The sequence below is a fragment of the Sorex araneus genome, chromosome 1, assembly GCF_027595985.1.
Source record: "Sorex araneus isolate mSorAra2 chromosome 1, mSorAra2.pri, whole genome shotgun sequence".
Lineage (NCBI taxonomy): Eukaryota > Metazoa > Chordata > Mammalia > Eulipotyphla > Soricidae > Sorex > Sorex araneus.
The window spans coordinates 98,681,451-98,703,741 of record NC_073302.1 but is presented as its reverse complement, the minus strand read 5'-3'; the positions used below and the strand labels follow the sequence as shown (position 1 = coordinate 98,703,741).

The 22,291-nt window shown below is 41.7% G+C and overlaps 1 pseudogene; it reads left to right on the top strand.

The window, feature by feature from the left end:
* The first annotated feature begins 21,226 nt into the window (after positions 1–21,226).
* Positions 21,227–21,900, top strand: LOC101558458 (casein kinase II subunit beta-like; annotated as a pseudogene).
* Positions 21,901–22,291: the final 391 nt, after the last annotated feature.

Sequence of the window (22,291 nt, the reverse complement as noted above, 5' to 3'; positions counted from 1 at the left end):
TTTAGCCATTCAGCAGTAGGACTCGTTTGCATGACAAACAAGTGTTTCTGGACTGGAAGGAAATATTCAAGGAATCACAAGGGAGGATTAACTAAATCTTTGCAGTTTGGGTAGAACTCATTAGTGAACTCATCTGGGTCTGGAATTTTGTTCTTGGGAAGATTTTAAGCTGCAATTTTAACTTGCTAACTCATGATTGTTCTGTTCAAGTTTTCTAGTTTCCTTTGGTTCAAACTTGAGAGTGGTAATGTTCTAAAAATTTATCTAGTTGTTTTAGTTTCTCAAGACTGGGCACAAAAAGTTGTTCATAGTAACCTCTCATGATCTTTTGTATTTCTGAGTCTCTTGATTAGTAAGTTCAGTCCAATTTATATTATTAATATGACAAAATTCACTCCATCATTTTGTTGAGATTATACATGTTTATTGAGTTTGTTTTGTTTTTTGAAGAAATTTCTTCAATTCTTTGTGTAGTACTTGTTTCAAGGCTATAAAGCTTCTGACCTATTATCCATCATCATTCAAATTTGAATGATAATAACCTCAATAGAATATTATTGGTGAGGTGTTCATTTAACTGAATTTTTTCCCTACTATATTCCCTTATTTTCTCCTAACCTGTCACAGTTTTACTTAAAATTTCTGTTTTGATTCTAAAGGAAGACTCTTTATATGTAATTTTCTTCTGAGCTTGGTGTTTCAGTATTTTTGTCTCTGTCTTTAGTTTTTGTCATTCTGACTATAATACGCTAACAACTCCAGCAAGGAAGAAAACAAAAAGAGTAGAATCAGAGAAAACAAAGAGAATATAAGAAATATTATTGACAATTCCAAGAGGAACTGCTCCAGAATCACAGGAATTTCAGGAGAAGAGAAATATGAAAAGGAAGACTAATTGAAGAAAAAAATGCTGAGAATTTTCCTACCTGAAGAGTGAGATAGAACTGATCCAAGAGACCCAAAGGGTATCAACCAAAGGAAACCCAAATGAAATAACACAAAGACATTGTGTAATCAAAATGGCAAGAACCAGAGACAGAGACAGATACCACAAGACAGAAGCAAAATTCCACACACTGGGAAGAAGCAATGGATTCACTGCAGAGTTCTTAACAAAACTCTACAAGCAAGAAAAGAATGAAAGAACAGTGAGTATTTTTTGGACGAACTATTGAATGAAAAGAGATCCCGAACAAAAGCCATCAAAATCGTCACTCATAGTGCAAGAGGGATAAAAGCATTCTCAAACAAACAACAGTTCAGCACATATTTGGAACGAACACAGCTCTGTCAAAGACAGTGAAAGGTCACACACCGAAAGGAAACATCGAATAGCACAAGCAACCGAGCTCCTCGCTGTAGCGTTGTAGCACTGTCGTCCCATTGTTCATCGACTTGCTGGAGCAATAAATCCTTTCATGTCAGGGGACTAATCTCTCCCATAAAATCAGTACAGGGGGCAGGAATTTGTGGGCAGACTTGGCATGAGAGGTTATCTGCAGCTTGTCTTGGTCTTTCGTTTCCATTCTAACGGTGTTTGCAGAAGCCGACTCCAGGTGTCATCCAGCTCTTTTCCTAGCTAGCTGCAGTGCTCAGCAGCCCCTCTCGGGACGGGCATGAGCCCCTCAGGCGGTGTGTAGATAGGTGGTGTGCAGATAGACTCACCCAGCTCAGCTGCTTCTTCCGGATTATCTTGGACCATCTGGTGCAGTGTAGAGCCAGCCTTTAGCAACAGAAACGACCAAGAAACCAGGCTGGGGCTTGCTCTGAGGGCCCCTGCCGGTAGCCTGTTGAAGCACAGAACTGTTACTTTATTGCACTGTTTAGGAAAAACAGTTACAGGCAGAATGAGTAAACTGAAATATTACAACTCGTTGAAATACATCCTGCAGACCTGGGGGGCAGGGCAGGACATACAGTACTGGAGGTTAAGGGGCTCCTTATCAAAAGGGCATTCTCTCTAGCCCTAAACCAGCTCCACAGGCCACTGTTGGTCCCAAAGGCAAACTTGCAGACTTTTAAAAGCTAGGTGATATTTCATTAAATATATACATATACCACATCTTTTAAAAAAAATTTTATTAGTGAATCACCGTAAAGGTACAGTTACAGACTTACAAACTTTCGTGCTTGCATTTCAATCATATAATGATCTAGTACCCATCCCTCCACCAATGTCCATTTTCCACCAATGTCCCAGTATCCCTCCCACACCACCACCCCACCCTCCACCCCGCCTCTGTGGCAGGGCATTCCCTTTCATTCTCTCTCTCTCCTTTTGGGTGTTGTGGTTTTGAAAAGAGGTATTAAGTGGCCATCATGTTTGGTCGATAGTCCACTTTCAGCCTGCATCTCCATCCTGAGCAGGCCCTCCTAGCACCCTTTACTTGGTGGTCCTTTCTCTATCTGAGCTGCCTTTTCCCCCAGCATGCGAGTCCGGCTTCTAAGCTGTGGAATAATCTTCCTGGTACTTATCTCTACTATTCTTGGGTCATATACCCAAGAATATGACCCTTTTAGTGAACATATTCTTGGATCACGTGGCTGCAAGGTGGCAGCATGACACATCATCATAAATGGAAATATATATATGCCTCTCGGAGAGCCCAGAAAGCTACTGAGAGTATCCCATCCACATGGAAGAGCCTTCCAAGCTCCCTGTGGCGTATTCGATATACCAAATACAGTAACAATAACAGATCTCATTTCCCTGACCCTAAAAAGAGCCTCCAATTGTTGGACGAATGAGACATTACTGGCGCCCACTCGAGTAAATCGATGAACAATACAATGACAGTGATACAGTGATACAATGATACCACATCTTTGAAAAATTTGTGGAGCAAGGTGACAGGCACTGGACCAGGAAAAACTTGACCTTGCAAAGCACCTGATGGGAAATCTCGCAAGAGGGAGTAACTGGTAAAGTTAGCAAAACAGGTTAGCAAAACTTGACCCCCTAGTCTCCAACGCCCGGAGTGCAGAAACCATCACCTATGCCTTTAGCAAGTCACTCTAACTGCAATATAGAGCCTTGAAAGGGCTTGAAAGGGATTGGACAGGGACAAAGCAGAGAGGAGAAAGTGATAGGCCAATAGTGTTAAGCTGTATGTGATGGGGCCTCCTGTAAGCCAAGACCCTCTATAAAAATGTGTATATTTGGCAATAAAGAGAGCTGTGATTAACTGCTCCCAGAGGATTTCCTCCACACACTTTTCCTCCTTCGCCCTGCGGCCAGGCTCCTGACCAGACCTGTTGCGAAATGTGTGGCGAGATAACTGTTTCCCAACAAAAATTTACTTAATTAACTTTTTGAACTACACCTTCCTTATGCAGTTGTCTGTAGATGAACACCCCCCTTCCTCCTCTATGTGCAGGCTACAATGAATAATGCTACAGTAAACACAGGGTGCATGTTTACTTGAATTAGTGCTTTCATATTTTTCACATAAATGCCTAGGAATTGTGTTGCTGGGTAATACAAATACATAATTTATATTGTATTTATATTTATACTTATATTGCTCATTTTTTTGCCTATTTGTATCTTGGCCCACACCTTGGAGTATTCAAAGACTTTGTAAATTTTTCTAGAATCACTTGCAGGAGTTTGTAGGGGCCATGTGGTATCAGGAATCAAATTCGAGTCTCTTGCATGCAAAGCATGAGAATCTGCACTTTGAGATTTCTTCCTGACTCCTTTTAAATAAAATATCAGCGTATCACAGAGGCGACATCAATTCATATTCCTACCAAAAGAATAAGAGTTTTTATATCTCTTGCCCGCATGCCTGGCTGTCTTCCCTGGGGCCCCTCAGAGGGGATGGGCTCCAGCTTCCCTCCCCACCCTGAGCAGAGCTCCCGACAGCCGAAGACTACCGGAACCTAGCTGCAGCCATGCTCGAGGCCCCTCTCCACATGTTCGGATAGGCCCCACTCATGAAGGTACTGGCAGAGGAACCCAGGTGTGTGTAATCCCATCAACAGCCAATATCCAGAGACTTAAAACCAAGCTCCCAGAAGCGCCTGGCCGCTTTGTGATATCTTGTAGCCCACTTCTCCCTCTGGGTGAGGCTGGCAATCTTCTGAGAGTTTCCTGCCCAAATGGGACAGCCTTGCAAGCTTCCCATGGTGTATTCATATACTAAATCCAGTAATAAGCTGGATCTCATTCCCCTGACCCTGAAAGAGCCTCCAGTGCGACATCATTAGGCGGGCCAAGTTGAGATAGACTTCTAAGATCTCAGGGAAAGGACAAGGTGAGAGGTTACTGAGCCCGCCCAAGAAATCAGTGATTAACGGGATTTCGTGATCGTTTGTGATTTCTCTGCATCCTCACCAATACAAGCTGGTTTCAGGTTTTTAAATATAAGCCATTCTCAGAGGAGTAGCGTCATCTCTTTATGACTTTATTTGCCTTTCCTAATAAGTGATGCTGAAATTTTTCCATGTACTTGTTGGTTATAAATATAACCAATATATATTATGAATATATATTCACGATCACGATCACGAAATCCCATGGTGTACTCCTCGAAGACAGACCTGGACCTGGGGGCCGCCCATGTCACAGTGCTCCGCTGAGTGTGGCCACACGACCTACAGGGGCAGTGTCTGCAGCAACCCCGCGCCCCGGGCCGTGCTGTGTGTGTCGCCCCGATCTCCCAGTCAATGTTGCTAAGGGACGCCGTGTTATTGTGTGCCTGGGTCACCTGGGTGGTGGCATCTGTGTCCTCCTGGGTCTTCTGGATCCCAGACGCCCCGCAGACGACTCCCAGCATGGCAAGAGCTGAGCCGCTGAGTTCTCAGCAGACAGGCGCAAGCGGGCATCGGCGTCCCTGCGAGGTGGCCCCTCCAGCCTCCCCGCCACCAGAGCCGAGAGCCGGACAGCGGTGGGAAACGGCCTTTGAATATATATTATATATAATATATTACATTAAATATAACCAGCATATATATCATGTTATTTTTACATATGTGTGTCTTCTGAAAAATTATTTTTATTCAATTTTTATTTGGCATTAAATTGTTTGAGTTTCATTTCTTTTTTGTATTTAGGCACCATGATTAAAAAAACTGCTAATAGTGCAAACTTTTTCTAAATTTCTAAATGAATTTTCAATGAAGACTTATTGTTTTTGCTCCTCAAACTTCCAGAATTTGGAAGAAATATGAATCCTCAACACATTATTAGTGAACCTAATTATACAGAATGTCATATGGATCACACACCATGTAATTGATTTCAGGGATTCCAGCGATCAGTGAAATTAATTTCAGGTATTCCAGATTAAGCAAAAGGCAAGGTTGTCCATATTTTCCACTTTTATTCATAGCCATAAGCAATCAGGCAACAAAGAGAAATAAAAGGCATCCAAATTGGGGAAAAAATTTAAACTATCAACATTTAAACATATCTTGATAATGCACATCGAAGACCCTAAAATCCATTAAAAAGTTATTTTTGAAGGTGATTTTAAATTTTGCAATTAATTTAATTAAATTAGCTACTTTTACTCTATAGGTCACATTTACATAATAGTGCTATTTTTTAATGTTTTGAAGTACAGAGTCATACACACCTTACTATCATGAAAGTGCCAAAGGCCCCCCATCAGGACCCTCGTGTTGCATACAGGCCACTTTATTACACGCTCCAAACCCACTGCTCTGCTGGTTACACTGAACTCCGTAATCTAGGGCAAAAGAGTTACTATGACTTGAAATTATTGATTTTCTTGTTTTGTATCTCACAATAAAAGGGACCATCCATAATTTGTTTGCTTTTTGGCTTATTTTTTAAAAAACATGATAACCACTACCTCTATTAACATTGCATGTATGGTTTAATCTTTTCTATGGCTGTGTACTATTCCATTGTGCATTTGTACCACACCTTTACTATCTACTTGTCTGTCATTGGACATTAGTGTTCTTTCAGTATCCTGTTCATTGTATTGAATGCTGCAATGACATAAGTGTGCTTATATCTTTTTTAAGTGGAGGGTCACATTTGAGGACTTACTCTTGTCTATGTGCTTAGGGATCACCCCTAGTGGCGCTTGTAAGATTGAATACACAATTCTATAGACTGAATCCAAGTCATTTGTGTGCAAGGCAAGTACCCATGGTGCAATCTCTTTGGTCCTTACACATCTTTTAAAATTAATGTCTACTAAAAACTCTGTAGAAGCAATAAACCAATTAGGTAAAGTAGCAGGAGAAAATCATCCACAAAATTCAGTTGCATTTTATATGCAGTGAATAAGAAGAAAAAAACTTAAACATAAGAATAAACTTAGCAAAATATGTGAAATACATCTAAATTATGTCATAAATAAATAAAGGACACAAGAAAATAGAAAATACACTATGTTTGTATAATGGGAGAATTAACATTTTCACATTTTCAAAATGATCATACTGCCCAAAGTATTATATAGATTGAACACAACTCTTACCAAAATTCCAGTGACATTCTTAAGGGACATAGAATAATTCTCATAAAATATGCATAGAAACCTACTACTTCCCAAGCAGCCAAAGCAATTTTGGGGTTAAAAATACAAGATACATTCAATTCCCTATTTTAAACTATATAATAAAGCTCTATTTTTTAAGTGTGGTGCTGGAATTAAAACAACCTTTCAGGCTAATGAAATAGAATTGAGAACTCAGAAATAACCTTTCTATATATGGACAGTTAATTTATGATCAAAGAAAATGGTGCATTAAGTAAAGGAAGAAGTGATTTAGAGACAGTTGTGGAAGATCTTTGGCATATTAGTAGTGATGGAGATGAAGGAATTCTGTATAACAAAACCATACAAGCTAACATAATTATAACCATCTTACTTACATCTAATTTTAATTACATCTAACTTTAGGGGCCATTCAGGGACCAGAGTGACAGTTCAGCAGGTAGGGCACTTGTCTTTCATGAAACCAACCTGAATTCAGTCCTCAACATCTCATATGGTTCCCTACACCCTGACAAAAGTTATTTCCTGAGCTCAGAACCAGCAGTAAGCCCTGAGTAGAGCCAGGAGCTGCCCACCAGGTGTGGTCCCTAAACCAAAAATAAATAAATTAAATTCGTTGAAACATTTTAAAGGTAAGCCTTTTTTTTTCATAAGATTTTCCTTCATTTTAGAATTTCAGAAGAGCTTGAGAAGTATAGCTAGTAGGTTATCTTTAAAAGTCTAGAATAATTCACTTAAAGACACCACTAGTCTTGGATTTTGTTTCTTGGAAGTATAAAATATTATTTTTCAATTTATTTATAACCTGTTCTTAATTTTTTATAAATTGATTCCATCTTAGGAGATTTATTTAATAATTTATGTAATTAAATCTAATATGGGGCTGGAGTAATAGCACCAGCGTGACCTTGGCCGAGCAGGACGAGCTGTCCCAAGACTGTCCCGCCTCGGGGAGCTGGCGCGATGACCGGCGCTTCCCCGGGGCCACCAAGCGTGGAGCCCAGCGCTGGACGGTGCCTGATGGAAGACGTGCCGCCTTTGGGTGCACAGTGCGTTCCCGATCCCTGCGGTCTCCCCAGCTTTCTCCACGCTCACTCGGATTCTAAAGTTCTCTGTGGCTTGTGATGTGTACTTTTCTAGCTACCTTTAAAAAAATAATTATGAATATTTTCCCCAAATTTTGGTCGAAACACTAATTTCTGTTTTCTGCTCTAATTGAACAGTTTTTTTTTTAATTTTACTCAGGGGCTGGAGTGATAGCACAGCAGGTAGGGCTTTTGCCTTGTATGCTGCAGACCTGGGTTCAATTCCTCAGAGAGCCCTGAAAGCTACTGAGAGTATCTTGCTGTAGGGCAGAGCCTGGCAAGCTATTCATGGGGTATTCAATATGCCAAAAACAGTAACAAGTCTCACAATAGAGATGTTACTGGCGCCCGCTCAAACAAATCAATGAACAATGGGATGTCAGTGATACAATGATAGTAATTTTACTCGGTAATATCTAAAACTGACAAATGGTACATAACTATTAAAGGGAGGAAAATTATTACTTCGTTATTTAATGGAATTGAGTGTGTTGTTCATTGACATCAGATTGAAGCTAGCATACTAAAATTTGGACACTTGTTTAATACTCACTATATCACTTGTATCACTTGTCTTCCCGTTGATCTTCTATTTAATAGAGCGGGTGCCAATAACGTCTCCATTTGTCCCTGTCGCATGCTAGTGTAGCTCAATGATATCTGCTCGCTCCAGGGACAGGAAGAGCATCAAACCCTTCATTCAGGGTCTTTATGAAGAAGTCTGACCATCTCGTTGGTCGGTGGCCACACGGTCTTTTGACGTCCCGTGGAATTCAGTCGGTAACAACTCTAGTCCAGCCGTCATCTCTGAATCGCGTTACATGTCCAGCCCATCTGAATTTGATGTCTTGGCAAATGAGACAGCATCCCTGATTCTTGACTGTCAACTCACTATATGTGATCTATCATTTTTTTATGGGGTCGTGGACTTTTTTTTTTAATCACTGGAAAATGCCACCTAGTTCCCATCTATTTTAAGGGAAAATTTACTTGCAGTTTTTATTTTCTAAAGAGTTTCTCCAGTCCAGTCAGGTAGGGCATTTTCCTTGCACAGAGCCAACCCAGGTTCGATTCCTCTGTCCCTCTCGGAGAACCTGGTAAGCTACCAAGAGTATCTTGCCCACTCAGCAGAGCCTGGCAAGCTACCCATGGAGTATTTGATATGCCAAAAATAGTAACAAATCTCACAATGGAGACGTTACTGGTGCCCTCTCGAGCAAATCAATGAACAATAGGATGACAGTGCTACAATGCAGTATTTTTGTTCTGAAGTTACCATAGATTTACACATAAATTTCTAAGGTCATAGTCTATTTTAAGATTTTTAAGTTGAAAGCAAGGTATTTTCAAACTCATTCTGAGTCTCTGTTATCATTCTCTCCCCTTCTTTTTATGCTTTGATCTCTTACTACTTCTAAATAAGATTTATTTTCATTATACAAAAAATCATTATTTCTTGTAAGACTCATTTCACTTGTATCACTTGTCATCCCATTAATCTTAGATTTGCTCAAGTGGGCACCAGTAATGTCTCCATTCATCCCTGTCATGTGCTAGTGTTCCCCAATGGTATCTGCTTGCTCCAGGAACACAAAGAGTCTCAAATCGTTCATTCAGGGTTTTGATGAAGAAGTCTGACCATCTCATTGCTGGGTGGCCACATGGTCTTTTGATGTCTTGTGGAATCCAGGAGGTAACAGCTCTAGTCCTGTGGTCATCTCTAAAACGCGTTTCGTGTCCGGCCCATCTGATTTTCAACGCCTTGGCAAATGAGACAGTGTTCCTGATTCTTGATCATTGACGGAGGTCGGAACTCCAGGTTCCTTCTCTCACTTGAGTGAAACGTGATAGATACTCCTAGCATTGCTCTTTCAGTGCCTTTTTGGGAAACCCGAATAGCATTCTCATCCTGTTTTCATAGGGGCCAGATCTCTGAGGCATATGTTAGTGCAGGAAGAATGGTGGAGTCAAAAAATGTGCCCAGAGCCAGAGGTTCTTTGTCCTTCTTACCACTTCTTCGACGCTCTTGAAGGCTTTCCACGCTGCTCTCTTCTTCCTTCACAGTTCTGGTGCAAAGTTGTTCTTCATGTTAAGTTCTCGACCCAGGTACACATAGCCGCTGCATTTGGAGATGTTCATTCCATTGAGAGCAAATGGAACGTCAGGGACTAGTTCATTTTTTATGACCATTGTCTTGGTGAGATTCAGCTGTAGTCTGATATTTCCACACTCGTGGTCTAAGTGGGCCAGAATTTGTGCCGCTTGGCTAATGCTTGGTGTTATTAGAACAATGTCATCAGCGAAGTGGAGGTGGTGTAGTTGCTGATCATCTATCTTCACCCCCATTCCTTCCCATTCCAATCGTTGAATGACATTCTCGAGGGTGGCACTAGAATGAAATGGTATCACCCTGCCGCATCCCTCTCTTTAGGTCGATCCCTTCTCTTACTTCTATAAAGAAGTAAGACTCATTTAGTGAAGAAAAATCTCTAATTTTTCCCTAAAAATTTTTTTCAGTCCTTCAGTGCAGAGATGATGCAAGCTGAGTAAATATTTTTTTCCTCCAAAACTCTGAATCTAGAGGCTGGAGAAACAGTACAGTGGGTAAGGCACTTGTCTTTCTTGTGGCGCACCTGAGTTTGATCTCTGACATCTCATTTGGTCCTCAGAGGCTGCTAGGAGTGATTCCTAAGTGCAGAGTCAGGAATAACCCCAGAGTATCACTGGGTATGGCCCCCAAAACCACAAAGTTTCCCCCAAACAAAGTTGCCCCTTCCCTAAATGACAGATCCCCCCCCCCTCCCCAATTTTCAGTGTGTGGTGCTGGAGCTTCTCTCCCAGAGGGAATGTGCAGTTTGCCTGGGTCTGTGCTGGTGTGGGGTAAAGGTCTCATCAGGCCTTAGTTCCTGTGCTCTTACTTACATGTGCTATTGAACTGGCTGCTTTTAAACCCAGATCTTGCCTACAACATCATAACCTGATTGATCAGTTCCATAAGTGCCTCATTTGCTTAAGGGGAAAACAATTGAAGAGCAAGGGTGGGGGTAGGGATAACCTATATAAGCAGGGCCTTCTGGGCTTTAGGGAAGGAGAAGGTGGTGAAGAAGGGGCCACTGGTGCTGGCGTGTATGGCAGAGCCAGAGAGATACTTCTGGGGTGAGCTGACATATGACAGCTGGGCTTTGCTGTCCCAGACGTAGGGGGTCCTGCATGTGCTGCTGAGCCGTATACACCTGTGATGCTCGTGTGCACTAATCTTACATGTCTCTTACAGCCCCAACCCTAATTCACATTCACTTTATGGTAGGAAAACCCAAACTTTTCTAACTGATCCCCGCGTCTCTGCAGTTTCGCGGAGGCCAAGGGGTAGTGCAGCAGGCAGAGCTGGATCCCCAGCACCAAACACATTCCCCTGAGCAGTCCGGGAATGACCCCTGCACACATAACCAGGACTGATCTCCGAAAACTATTAGGTGTGGTCCTAAAAAATATATGATTAAAATCGTTAGACTGCATTTTCTTGATGTCCAGCAATGCCTTAATCTGTCTTTTTTTGTTTTATTAAAAAAATTAATTGAATAACTGTGAGATACACAGTTACAAAGTTGTTGCTCATGATTGGGTTTTAGTTATATAATGTTCCGACACCCGCTTCTTCATATTGTACCTTTCCCACCACCAATGCCCTCAGTTTCCTTCCAGCCACCACCTCCACTCCAGCCTGCCTCTTTTCTTTTCTCTTTCTCTCTCTCTCTGTCCTTCTCTCTTTCTCTCTTATGCTATCTCTTCTCTTTTGGGCATTATGGTTGCAATACAGTTACTGGAAGGTTATCATGTTTGTCCCTTTACTTATTTTCAGCACTCAGTTCTTGGCCAGAGTGATCATAACAAACTATCATTATCATAGTGGTCCCTTCTCTATCCTGGCTGTCATATTCCCCGCCACCACCACCACCACCTGACCCCTCACACTTGTGGTAAGCTTCCAACCAGTCCTCTTGGCCCTTGTTTCTACTATCCTTATCCATTATAATTATTACTGCCCTTGGGTACATAAACATACTATGTTTTTAAATACCCAATAAATGAATGCAATCATTCTATGTCTGTCCCTCTCTTTCTGACTCATTTTATTCAGCATCATACTCTCCATGTTCATCATTTATAAGCAAATTTTATGACTTTATTTTCCCTGGTGACTGCATAGTATTCCATTGTGTAAATGTATCATAGTTTCTTTATCCGGTATCATCATCATCATCATCATCATCATCATCATTATCCTATTGATTGTCAGATTTATCAAGTGGTCTCAGTAACGTCTCCATTTGTCCTAGCCCTGAGATTTTAGAAGCCTCTCTTTACTCATCCTTCCCAACAATACCGCATTGGAGGCTCTTTCAGGGTCAGGAGAATGAGTACCAGTAACCCAGCTTGTTACAGGTTTTGGCATATTAATACACCATGGGGACCTTTCGAGGCTCTCCCATGTGGGCAGGAAACTCCTGGTAGTTTGCCAGGTTCTCCCAGAGGAGAAGTAGGCTATAAGGTATCACATGGCCACTTTCAGCCACACACTTCTGGGAGCTTGCTTTTAAGTCTCTGGATGCTGGCCTTGGATGGGATTATACAGCGCCAGTGGAAGTCCCTGGGTGTGACTGGGAATGGAAAATCTGGGTGGAGAAGGCCCAGTCTTGATCCGAGCAGGCTTGGAGGTCTCAGCCCTGGGTCCCACATACCTGGATTCCTTTGCCGGTTCCTTCATGTGTGAGGCTCATCTGAACGTATGGAGGGGCCTTGAGCATGGCTGTGGCTAGGTTCTGGAGGTCTTCGGCAGCAGGGAGCTTTTATCGGGGCAGGGAGGGAAGCTGGAGCCCATTCCCTCCAAGGGGCCCCGGTGAAGACAGCCAGGCGCACAGGCAAGAGACTTTCTGCATCGCTCTCTTCCGGGAGCTTGCATTTAAGTCTTTGGATGCTGGCCGTGGATGGGATTACACAGCACCAGGGGCAGTCCCTGGGTGTGACTGCCTAGCTACTGGGAAATGGGAAATCTGGGTGGAGGAGGCCCAGTCCTGATCTGAGCAGGCTTGGAGATCTCAGCCCCGGGTCCCACAAACTTGGGTTCCTCTGCCTGTACTTTCATGCGTGAGGCTCATCTGCACATGTGGAGAGAGGCCTTGAGCATGGCTGTGGCTAGGTTCCAGAGGTCTTCAGCCACTGGGAGCTCTGCTCGGGGCAGGGAGGGAAGCTAGAGCCCATCCCCTCCAAGGGGCCCCAGGAAAGACAGCCAGGTGCACAGGCAAGAGACTCTTTACCTATCTAGTCTTTTTTTTTGGGGGGGGTCAAACCTGGTGATGCACAGGGGTTACTCCTGGGTCTGCACTCAGGAATCACTCCTGGTGTTGCTCAGGGGACCATATGGGATGCTGGAAATCAAACCCGGGTGGGCCACATGCAAGGTATCAGGAATTAGCCAAATAAGGGTATTTATACGTGAGAAAATATGGAAAAAAGTCTCTAAAATATCAATAATTGGATTAAAATAGATTATATTTTTGTGCCCCAACCTCTAGGTGAGATTGATTTTCATACTGACATTTCCAGGCCTTTCGAAACTAGAGGTGGGTTCCTCTCCCTTTCAGATAGGTCTTGACAGCCTCCAGACCGACCTCCACCATATCAATGGCACCAGCTCCACATCTTCTATTAAGTACTGTTCATCAACTTTCATACTGCTCACATTTGTATTTACCGTCACTGGGTAAGGACAAGTGGAGAAGAAAAAGAATCTAAATTCAAAGTCTAAATCCCTCGGAGACTCTCAGGTGGGCAGGGATTTGAGGGGGTGTGGTAACTATAAAGATTCACCCTTGCATGGGAGAAGCACAGCAAATGCAGTGAGGAATATACATAGAAGCCCACCAAGTGCAATAAGTGAAAAGTAATTACATTGTAGTCCAAACCAACACTAACTACTTCCATGCGTGCTCAGAGAATAACTTTAGTGGCACCAAGGTCACTATTTAATGGGTTCAAATAAATGATGACACAGGTACTCAGCAGAGCTTTAAGAGCTGAAATGAAAAAAGTACAACAGAAATGAAGATGTGAAATGGATGGAAAGTGATGATTTTTTTAAATTTATTTATTAGTGAGTCACAGTGAGAGTACAGTTACAGATTTATACATTTTCCTGCTCATGTTTCCCTCATACAAAGTTTGAGAACTCATCCCTTCACCAGTGCCCATTCTCCACCACAAATAAAACCAGCATCCCTCCCACCCCCCCAATCCCATCTCCCCCAATCCCCCCTCGCCACTGAGGCAGGGTATTCCCTTTTGTTCTCTCTCTCTAATTAGGTGTTGTGGGTTGCAATAAAGGTGTTGAGTGGCCATTGTGTTCAGTCTCTAGTCTACATTCAGCACTCTTCACCCTTCTCCCGCGTGGCCTTCAACCACATTTTATTTGGTATTCCCTTCTCTCTCTGAGCTGCCTTTTTCCCCAGAATGTGAGGCCAGCTTCCAAGCCATGGAGTCAACCTCCTGGTACTTATTTCTACTATTCTTGGGTGTTAGTCTCCTACTCTGTTATTCTATATTCCACAGATGAGTGCAATCTTTCTACGTCTGTCTCTCTCTTTCTGACTCATTTCACATAGCATGATACTTTCCATACCGATCCACTTATATTCAAAGTTCATGACCTTATTTTTTCTAACAGCTGCATAGTATTCCATTGTATAGATGTACCAGAGTTTTTTAACCAGTCATCTGTTCTTGGGCACTCGGGTTTTCTCCAGATTCTGGCTATTGTAAATAACGCTGCAATGAATATATGAGTGCAGATGTCATTTCGACTATACTTTTTTGCTTCTCTGGGATATATTCCCAGCAGTGGTATTTCTGGGTAAATGGGAGCTCAATTTCTAATTTTTTGAGCATCGTCCATACTGTTTTCCAAAAGTGCTGAACCAGTCGGCATTCCCACCAGCGGTGTAGAAGGGTCCCTTTCTCCCCACATCCTCTCCAATAGTGGGTGCTTTTGTTCTTTTGGATGGTGGTATCTCATGGTTGTTTTGATCTGCATCTCCCTGATGATTAGTGATGTAGAGCACTTTTTCATGTGCCTTTTGGCCATTTGTATCTCTTCCTTGAGAAAGTTTCTGTTCATTTCTTTGCCCCATTTTCTGATGGGGTTGGATGTTTTCTTCTTATAGAGTTCAACCAGTGCTTTATATACCCTTGATATCAACCCCTTATCGGATGGGTATTGAGTAAATATTCTTTCCCATTCTGTAGATAGTCTTTGTATTCTGGTCACTGTATCTTTTGGGGTGCAGAAGCTTTTTAGTTTAATGTAGTCCCATTTGTTGATCTCTGTTTCCATTTGGTTGGCCAGTTACATGTCATCTTTGAAGATACCTTTATCTTCAATATCATGGAGGGTTTTGCCAACTTTGTCTTCAATGAACCTTATGGTTTGTGGTCTGATGTTGAGGTCTTTAATCCATTTTGATCTGACTTTTGTGCATGGTGTCAGGTCGAGGCCTAAGCCCATTCTTTTGAATGTGGTTGTCCAGTTGTGCCAGCACCATTTGTTAAAGAGGCTTTCCTTGCTCCACTCACATCTCTTGCTCCCTTATCAAAGATTAGATGATCATACATTTGGGGTTGTGTGTAGGGATATTACACCCTGTTCCATTGGTCTGCAGCTCTGCCTTTGCTCCAGTACCATGCTGTTTTAATTGTTACCGCTTTGTAGTAAAGTTTGAGGTTGGGGAGGGTGATGCCTCCCATCATCTTTTTCCCAAGAATTGTTTTAGCTATCTGTGGGCGTTTGTCGTTCCATATGAATTTTAGGATTGCTTGATCCGTTTCTTTGAAGAATGCCATGGGTATCCTTATAGGGATCGCGTTGAATCTGAATAATGCTTTGGGGAGTATTGCCATTTTGACAATATTGATTCTCCCTATCCATGAACAGGGTATATGTTTTCATTTCCTCATGTCCTCCTTTATTTCATGGAGTAGCGTTTTATAGTTTTCTTTGTAGAGGTCTTTTGCTTCCTTGGTTAAGCTGATTCCGAGGTACTTGATTTTCTGGGGCACGATTGTGAATGGGATTGCTTTTTTCATGTCCATTTCCTTTGCCTCATTGTTTGTATATAGGAAGGCAATGGATTTTTGGGTATTGATTTTGTAGCCTGCAACTTTACTATATAAGTCTACTGTTTCTAAGAGTTTCTTTGTAGAGGCTTTAGGCTTCTCTAGGTATAGTATCATATCGTCTGCAAATAGTGAGAGTTTGATTTCTTCCTTTCTTATCTGGATGCCCTTAATCTCTTTTTCTTGTCTAATGGCTACCGAAAGTACTTCCAGTACTATGTTAAAGAGAAGTGGTGAGAGCGGGCATCCTTCTTTTGTGCCTGATCTTAGAGGAAAGGCACTTAGTTTTTCTCCATTGAGGATAATGCTTGCCGTAGGCTTGTGGTAGATGGCTTCGACTATCTTGAGGAAAGTTCCTCCAAAACCCATTTTGGTGAGGGTTTTCATCATGAACGGATGCCGGATCTTGTCAAATGCTTTCTCTGCATCTATTGAAATGATCATATGGTTTTTATCTTTACTTTTGTTGATATGATGGATTATGTTGATTGATTTCCGAATGTTAAACCATCCTTGCATCCCCGGGATGAATCCCACTTGGTCATGGTGTATGATCTTTTTGATGAGTTATTGGATCCTATTTGCTAATATTTTGTTGAGCATCTTCGCATCAGTGTTCATCAGGGATATTGGTCTATAATTTTCTTTCTTAGTGGTGTCTTTGTTTGCTTTTTGTATTAGGGAGATGTGTGCTTCATAGAAGCTGTTTGGGAGAGTTCCTGTTTTTTCAATTTCCTGGAAAAGCTTGAGGAGAACTGGCAACAGGTCTTCTTGAAATGTTTGGAAGAATTCGTCAGTGGATCCATCTGGACCTGGGCTTTTGTTTTTGGGGAGATTTTTGATTACAGTTTCAATTTCCTTAATATTAATGGGTCTATTCAGGTATTCCAAGTCTTCTTTGTTCAGTCTTGGGAGATTGTAGGAATCAAGGAATTCATACATTTCTTTTAGGTTCTCTTGTTTCGTGGCATACAGGCTTTCAAAGTAGTCTTTGACAATCTTTTGAATTTCGTTGGTTTCTGTTGTGATGTCCCCCTTTTCATTCCTGATTTGGTTTATTAGGGTTCTTTCTCTCTCTTTCTTTGTGAGTCTTGCTAGTGGTTTGTCAATCTTGTTTATTTTCTCAAAGAACCAGCTCTTGGTTTCATTGACCTTTTGGATTGTTTTCTGGGTTTCCATGTCGTTAATTTCTGCTCTAATTTTTATTATTTCTTTCATTTGGTCTAGTTTGGGTTCCTTTTTCTGGTTCTTTTCTAAGGCCTTGAGCTGTGAAGTCAAGCTGTCTATGTAGGCCCTTTCTTCCTTCCTAAGGAATGTTTGCAGAGCCATAAATTTTCCCCTTAACACAGCTTTAGCTGCATCCCATAGGTTTTGGTAGCTTGTGTCTTCATTCTCATTTGTTTCGAGGTATCTCTTGATTTCTTCCTTGATTTCCTTCCTGACCCACTTACGGTTCAACATTCAGCTCTTTAATTTGCAGGTGTTTGTTTTGATTCTCTGCGTCTGTGTGTGATTAGCATCTATCTTCAGTGCATCGTGGTCTGAGAAGATAGTTGATACAATTTCTATTTTTCTGATTTTATTGAGGTATGTTTTGCGACCCAGTACATGGTCTATTTTGGAGAATGTTCCATGTGCACTGGAAAAGAATGTGTATTCTTTCTTTTTGGGGTGTAAAGCCCTGTATAGGTCTATTAGGCCTCTCTCTTCTATTTCTTCCTTCAGAGTCCGTGTTTCTTTGCTGAGTTTTGTTCTTGTCGATCTATCCAGAGGTGATAGGCAGTGTTGAAGTCTCCGACTACTATTGTGCTGTTAGCGATGTCCTCCTTAAAGTCTGTTAGGAGTTGTTTTAAGTATTTAGCCGGTCTCTCATTGGGTGTATATACGTTTAAGAGTGTGATTTCTTCCTATTGCACATATCCCTTGATAAATAGGAAGTGACCTTCGTTGTCCCTCCTAATCTTTTTCAACCTGAAATTTATGTTTTCGGATACTAGTATTGTCACCCCAGCTTTTTTGAGGGAGTTGTTTGCTTGCAGGATTGTTTTCCATCCTTTGGCTTTGAGTCTGTGTTTGCCCTGACTGTTCAGGTGTGTTTCTTGCAGGCAGTAGAATGTTGGGTTTAGTTTCATAATCCATTTTGCCACTCTATGTCTCTTGATTGGTGCCTTTCGGCCATTGACATTGAGAGAGATTATTGTCATCGGGTTTTGTGTCATCTTTCTGTGGGTTTTGTTGTTCTTGTGGGATTCTTCCTTCACTTACAATAACCCCTTTACTTTTTTTTTGCTTTTTTTTTCTTTTTGGGTCACACCCAGCGATGCTCAGGGATTACTCCTGGCTTTGCACTCAGGAATTACTCCTGGCGGTGCTTGGGGGACCATATGGGATGCCGGGAATCGAACCCGGGTCAGCCACGTGCAAGGCAAATGCCCTACCCACTGTGCTATCACTCTGGCCCACAATAGCCCCTTTAATCCTTCTTTTAAGTTTGGTTTTGAGTCTATGAAGTTCCTGAGCTGTTTTTTATATGAGAAGTAGTGTATGGTTCCTTCGAGTTTGAGTGAGAATTTAGCCAGATAAAGTATTTTGGTGAGGCGTTCATTTTGTTGAATTTTTTCACTATGTTCTACCATTGTCTTTGGGCTCGGAGGGTTTCCTCTGATAGGTCTGCTGTAAATCTGAGGGGTGCTTCTTTGTATGTGGTTTTCTTCTTTGACCTTGCTGCTTGCAGAATTGTGTCTCTATCCACTGCATCTGTCATTCTGACTATAATATGCCTTGGAGTCTTTTTATTCGGGTCTCTTTTTGCTAGTACTCTTCGGACTCCTTGGATCTGGATGCCTGCCTTCTCCAGCTCTGGGATGTTCTTAGTAATGATGTCTTTGACTGTGTTTTTTTCATTGGGATTACTTCCCTGTGCTTCTGGTACTCCAATGATTCTTATATTGTTCCTCTTGAAGTCATCCCCAAGGATTCTGATTTTCTCTATAGCCATTTTGAGGTCTTTTGCCATTATTTGTTGTTGTCTGTAAGCTTTCTGCAGCTCATCTTCTATGTCACTGATTCTGTCTTCAGCTGTAGTCATTCTACTGTTGAGGGCACCTACTGAGATTTTTAATTCATCTACCGACTCCTTTATTTGTGTGACTTCTGTTCGTAGCTTTGTGACATCTGTTTGTAGCTTTGAAATGTCTGATCTCATTTCTTCTTGCATTTTCTTGGTTGACCATTTCAAAGCATCGTTCATCTCCTCCCTTAATTTATTGGATGTCTGTTCCATGGTTGCTTTGAGTACATTTACTCTCTTCAAGATTTCTTCTCTGAATTTGTTTTCTGAGAGGTCCAGTATGTGGGTGGACCTTTGGAGATTTCTGGAATCTTTTCTTCATCTTCTCTTCGTGGAGGGGATTTTCGCTCTTTCTTCATACTGTTGTGGAAGTCTAGAGTTGTAGCCTTCTAGTTTTCTATCCCTATTTGATCTTTCTGCGGGGGCAGGGGGATTCTGTTGGTGCTAAGTTGATGTTGGAGGCTTTGTTCAAATTCCAGAATACTTCCTTATTCTCAGACTCTCCTCTTGGTTTATGTGGGGCCTTTAGTGATGACTTAAGGCTATGCTGTCTTTTCAAGGAGTTTGTGGAGATTCTATTGTCCACTAATAGCTTTTGTGAAGTTCAACTCAGCTAAAGGACTATTTTTGCAAAAAACGATTTAGATGGCCATGGTGATTTTCAAAGAAACAGGTTATAGAGTATGTAATGTAAGAAAAATTAAAATTGTGGCTGCTCTGGCAAGTGGCCACGCCCCCTTCTGAGGCCACGCCCCTGCACTGCAGGCCACGCCCCCAGTAATCTCTTGGGGGACACGGCGGGGTAGGCGGGTGGGAGAGTGCTCCTTCGGTCGGTAGTCGGAGTCCCCATCCTGTTTGTTAGTACCTGATCAGGAGTTTGACATTACAGAGGAGCAGAGAGGTGCTTCCACGCAGCGCAGGGAGTTCAGGGGTTCCAGGGGAGCCCCCCACAGCTGGGGAACCTGGAAAGTGATGATTAATCAAAAAAACTTAATAGAAGTTTGGAGCAGAAGAATGATAGTACCTGAGAGAAAAAAAAATCAAAGAATTACAAGATGAGATGGAGAAAACCTATATAAAACAATGAAGATGGGGGTGAGGGGCTGGAAAGTAAATAGCACAGCAGAGATCAATGGGATGAGTTCAAGAGAAACAATCTAAGACAGGAGTTTCTGAAGAGTATGAAGGCAGTTCATTGAAGAACCAATACTTTAAAAATTATAGATAAGAATTCCTTAGAGTTGAGGAATATAGACATCCAGATCCAAGTGGTCCAAAAGGTCTCAGTGAAAATAGACTCAAACAGGAAAATTCCAAGATATTTTGTACTCAGAATGACAAATGTCATAGAATAAATAAAACATTGAAAGCAACAAAATCAAAGAAGGAGCTTTATAAAGAAAAGCCCTGACCTTATTCACAAAGATCTTATCAAAAGAAGATCTATGAGCCAGAAAATAATAGTACAAAAACTCAGTGAAATGAAAACATCACCAAGAATACTCTATCCAGATAGATTATCATTCAGATTTGAATGAACAATATAGATTCATGGACAGGTAACAGTTTTGAATTTAGAGCCTTGAAACTAGTCTTTCAAGAAGCATTAGAGGAGCTTCCTTAGGCAAACAAAGCTCACCACATAGCATTGACTATTGCACTCACTCATGACGCTTTTGGTTTTCTTCTACTAGATTTAGAAATCTCCTATCTTGCTAAAATAGTTTTTATGTTTTTAGTGATGAACTATTTATTATTGAACATTCATTTATATTTATTGTTGTATGTTTGATCATATGAACATTTCAATAATATTTTCTAGCATTAAAAAGAAAGAAATGGGGCACATGTCTTATTTGCATGATTCTCTGGATTCAGTCCTTGGAACAACAAAATAAAACTATGAGGAGAAGAAGGAAGGTGGAGGGAGTATTTTTAAAAAGCAACGTATTCTTACTATTTCTCACACATGTAGATCTACCAATATCTGTATATACCAGTACAATGTACACAGCAAATCTGAAGTGTGGGCCAGTGGGTAGTTCTTTTAATTATTTTAAATCACAAATTAGTGTTGACCTTTATCAAATGCACTATTGGCATGAACTAATAATTATTTATTAAGTTTGTTTACTATAGTAAAATATATTAATAGACAAAAATATAGATACTACGTGTAAGGCATTTCCTGCATATGAAAGGGACATGTACTGGGTGTTGTGAAATTTCACAATTTCACATTGTGAACTGGTCGTGTTTAGCTGATTGGGTAGAGAAAAAATTTTCCAAGAATATTGGCTTGGAGAATTTTACACAGGTCAACTTTCGCCACAAAGAATAAATAAGCGGCTGAAGCGTCGCAGCCATTCCTGGGAAGTAGCAGCTCCCCTCCCCCACCCTAGACCCGGCCCTCCGTCGCTGATGTGAAGATGAGCAGCTCTGAGGAGGTGTCCTGGTTCCCTGGTTCTGTGGGCTCCGTGGCAATTAATTCTTCTGTGAAGTGGATGAAGACTACATTCAGGACAAATTCAACCTCAATGAGCAGGTGACTCACTATCAACAAACTTTAGGCATGATCTTGGACTTGGAACCTGATGAAGAGCTGGAAGACAACCCCAACTAGAGCAACCTCATTGAACAGGCGGCTGAGATGTTTATGGATTGATCCACGCCCGCTATATCCTCACCAACCGTGGCATCGCCCAGATGTTGGAAACTACCAGCAGGGAGACTGGCTACTGTTCCCGGGTGTATTGTGAGAACCAGCCAAAGCTTCCTATAGGCCTTTTGAACATCCCAGGTGAGGCCGTGGTGAAGCTCAACTGCCCCAAGGGCATGGACGTGTACACACCCAAGTCATCGAGGCACCACCACACGGACTGCGCCTACTTCGGCATCAGTTTCCCTCACATGCTCTTCATGGTGCATCCTGAGTACCGGCCCAAGCGCCCTGCCAACCAGTTTGTGCCCAGGCTCTACGGTTTCAAGATCCATCCAATGGCCTACCAGCTGCAGCTCCAAGCAGCCAGCAACTTAAAGAGTCCAGTCAAGACAATTCGCTGATTCCCTGCCCTACCATTCCCTTGGTCTTTGACACCTCTGTGTTTATTCACTGCCACCCTTTCAGGAACCCTCTATGGTTTTTAGTTTAAATTAAAGGAATCATTATTGTGGTGGGAATAATGAAATAAAGTGGACGAAAAGGCAAAAAAAAAAAAAGAATAAAGAAGCTCATTCTCCTTTTCCTGTGAAGCTCTGTAGTGGCCTAGATTACTGGTCCTTGCTGGGACCAGTGTTAGATAGGTCAGCTATATTAACTGGAAACCAGGACTAAGGTCAGAATAATGATTGTACTGTGATCAATGCAGGAAGGCAAACTTCTTTAGTAATAGTGCATATAATTTTTTAGTGCATATAAATGTATGATAATTGCCAAGTAGGAAAGAATCAGCTATGCGTAAGCATAAAAGAAGCACAAACATCCTTAG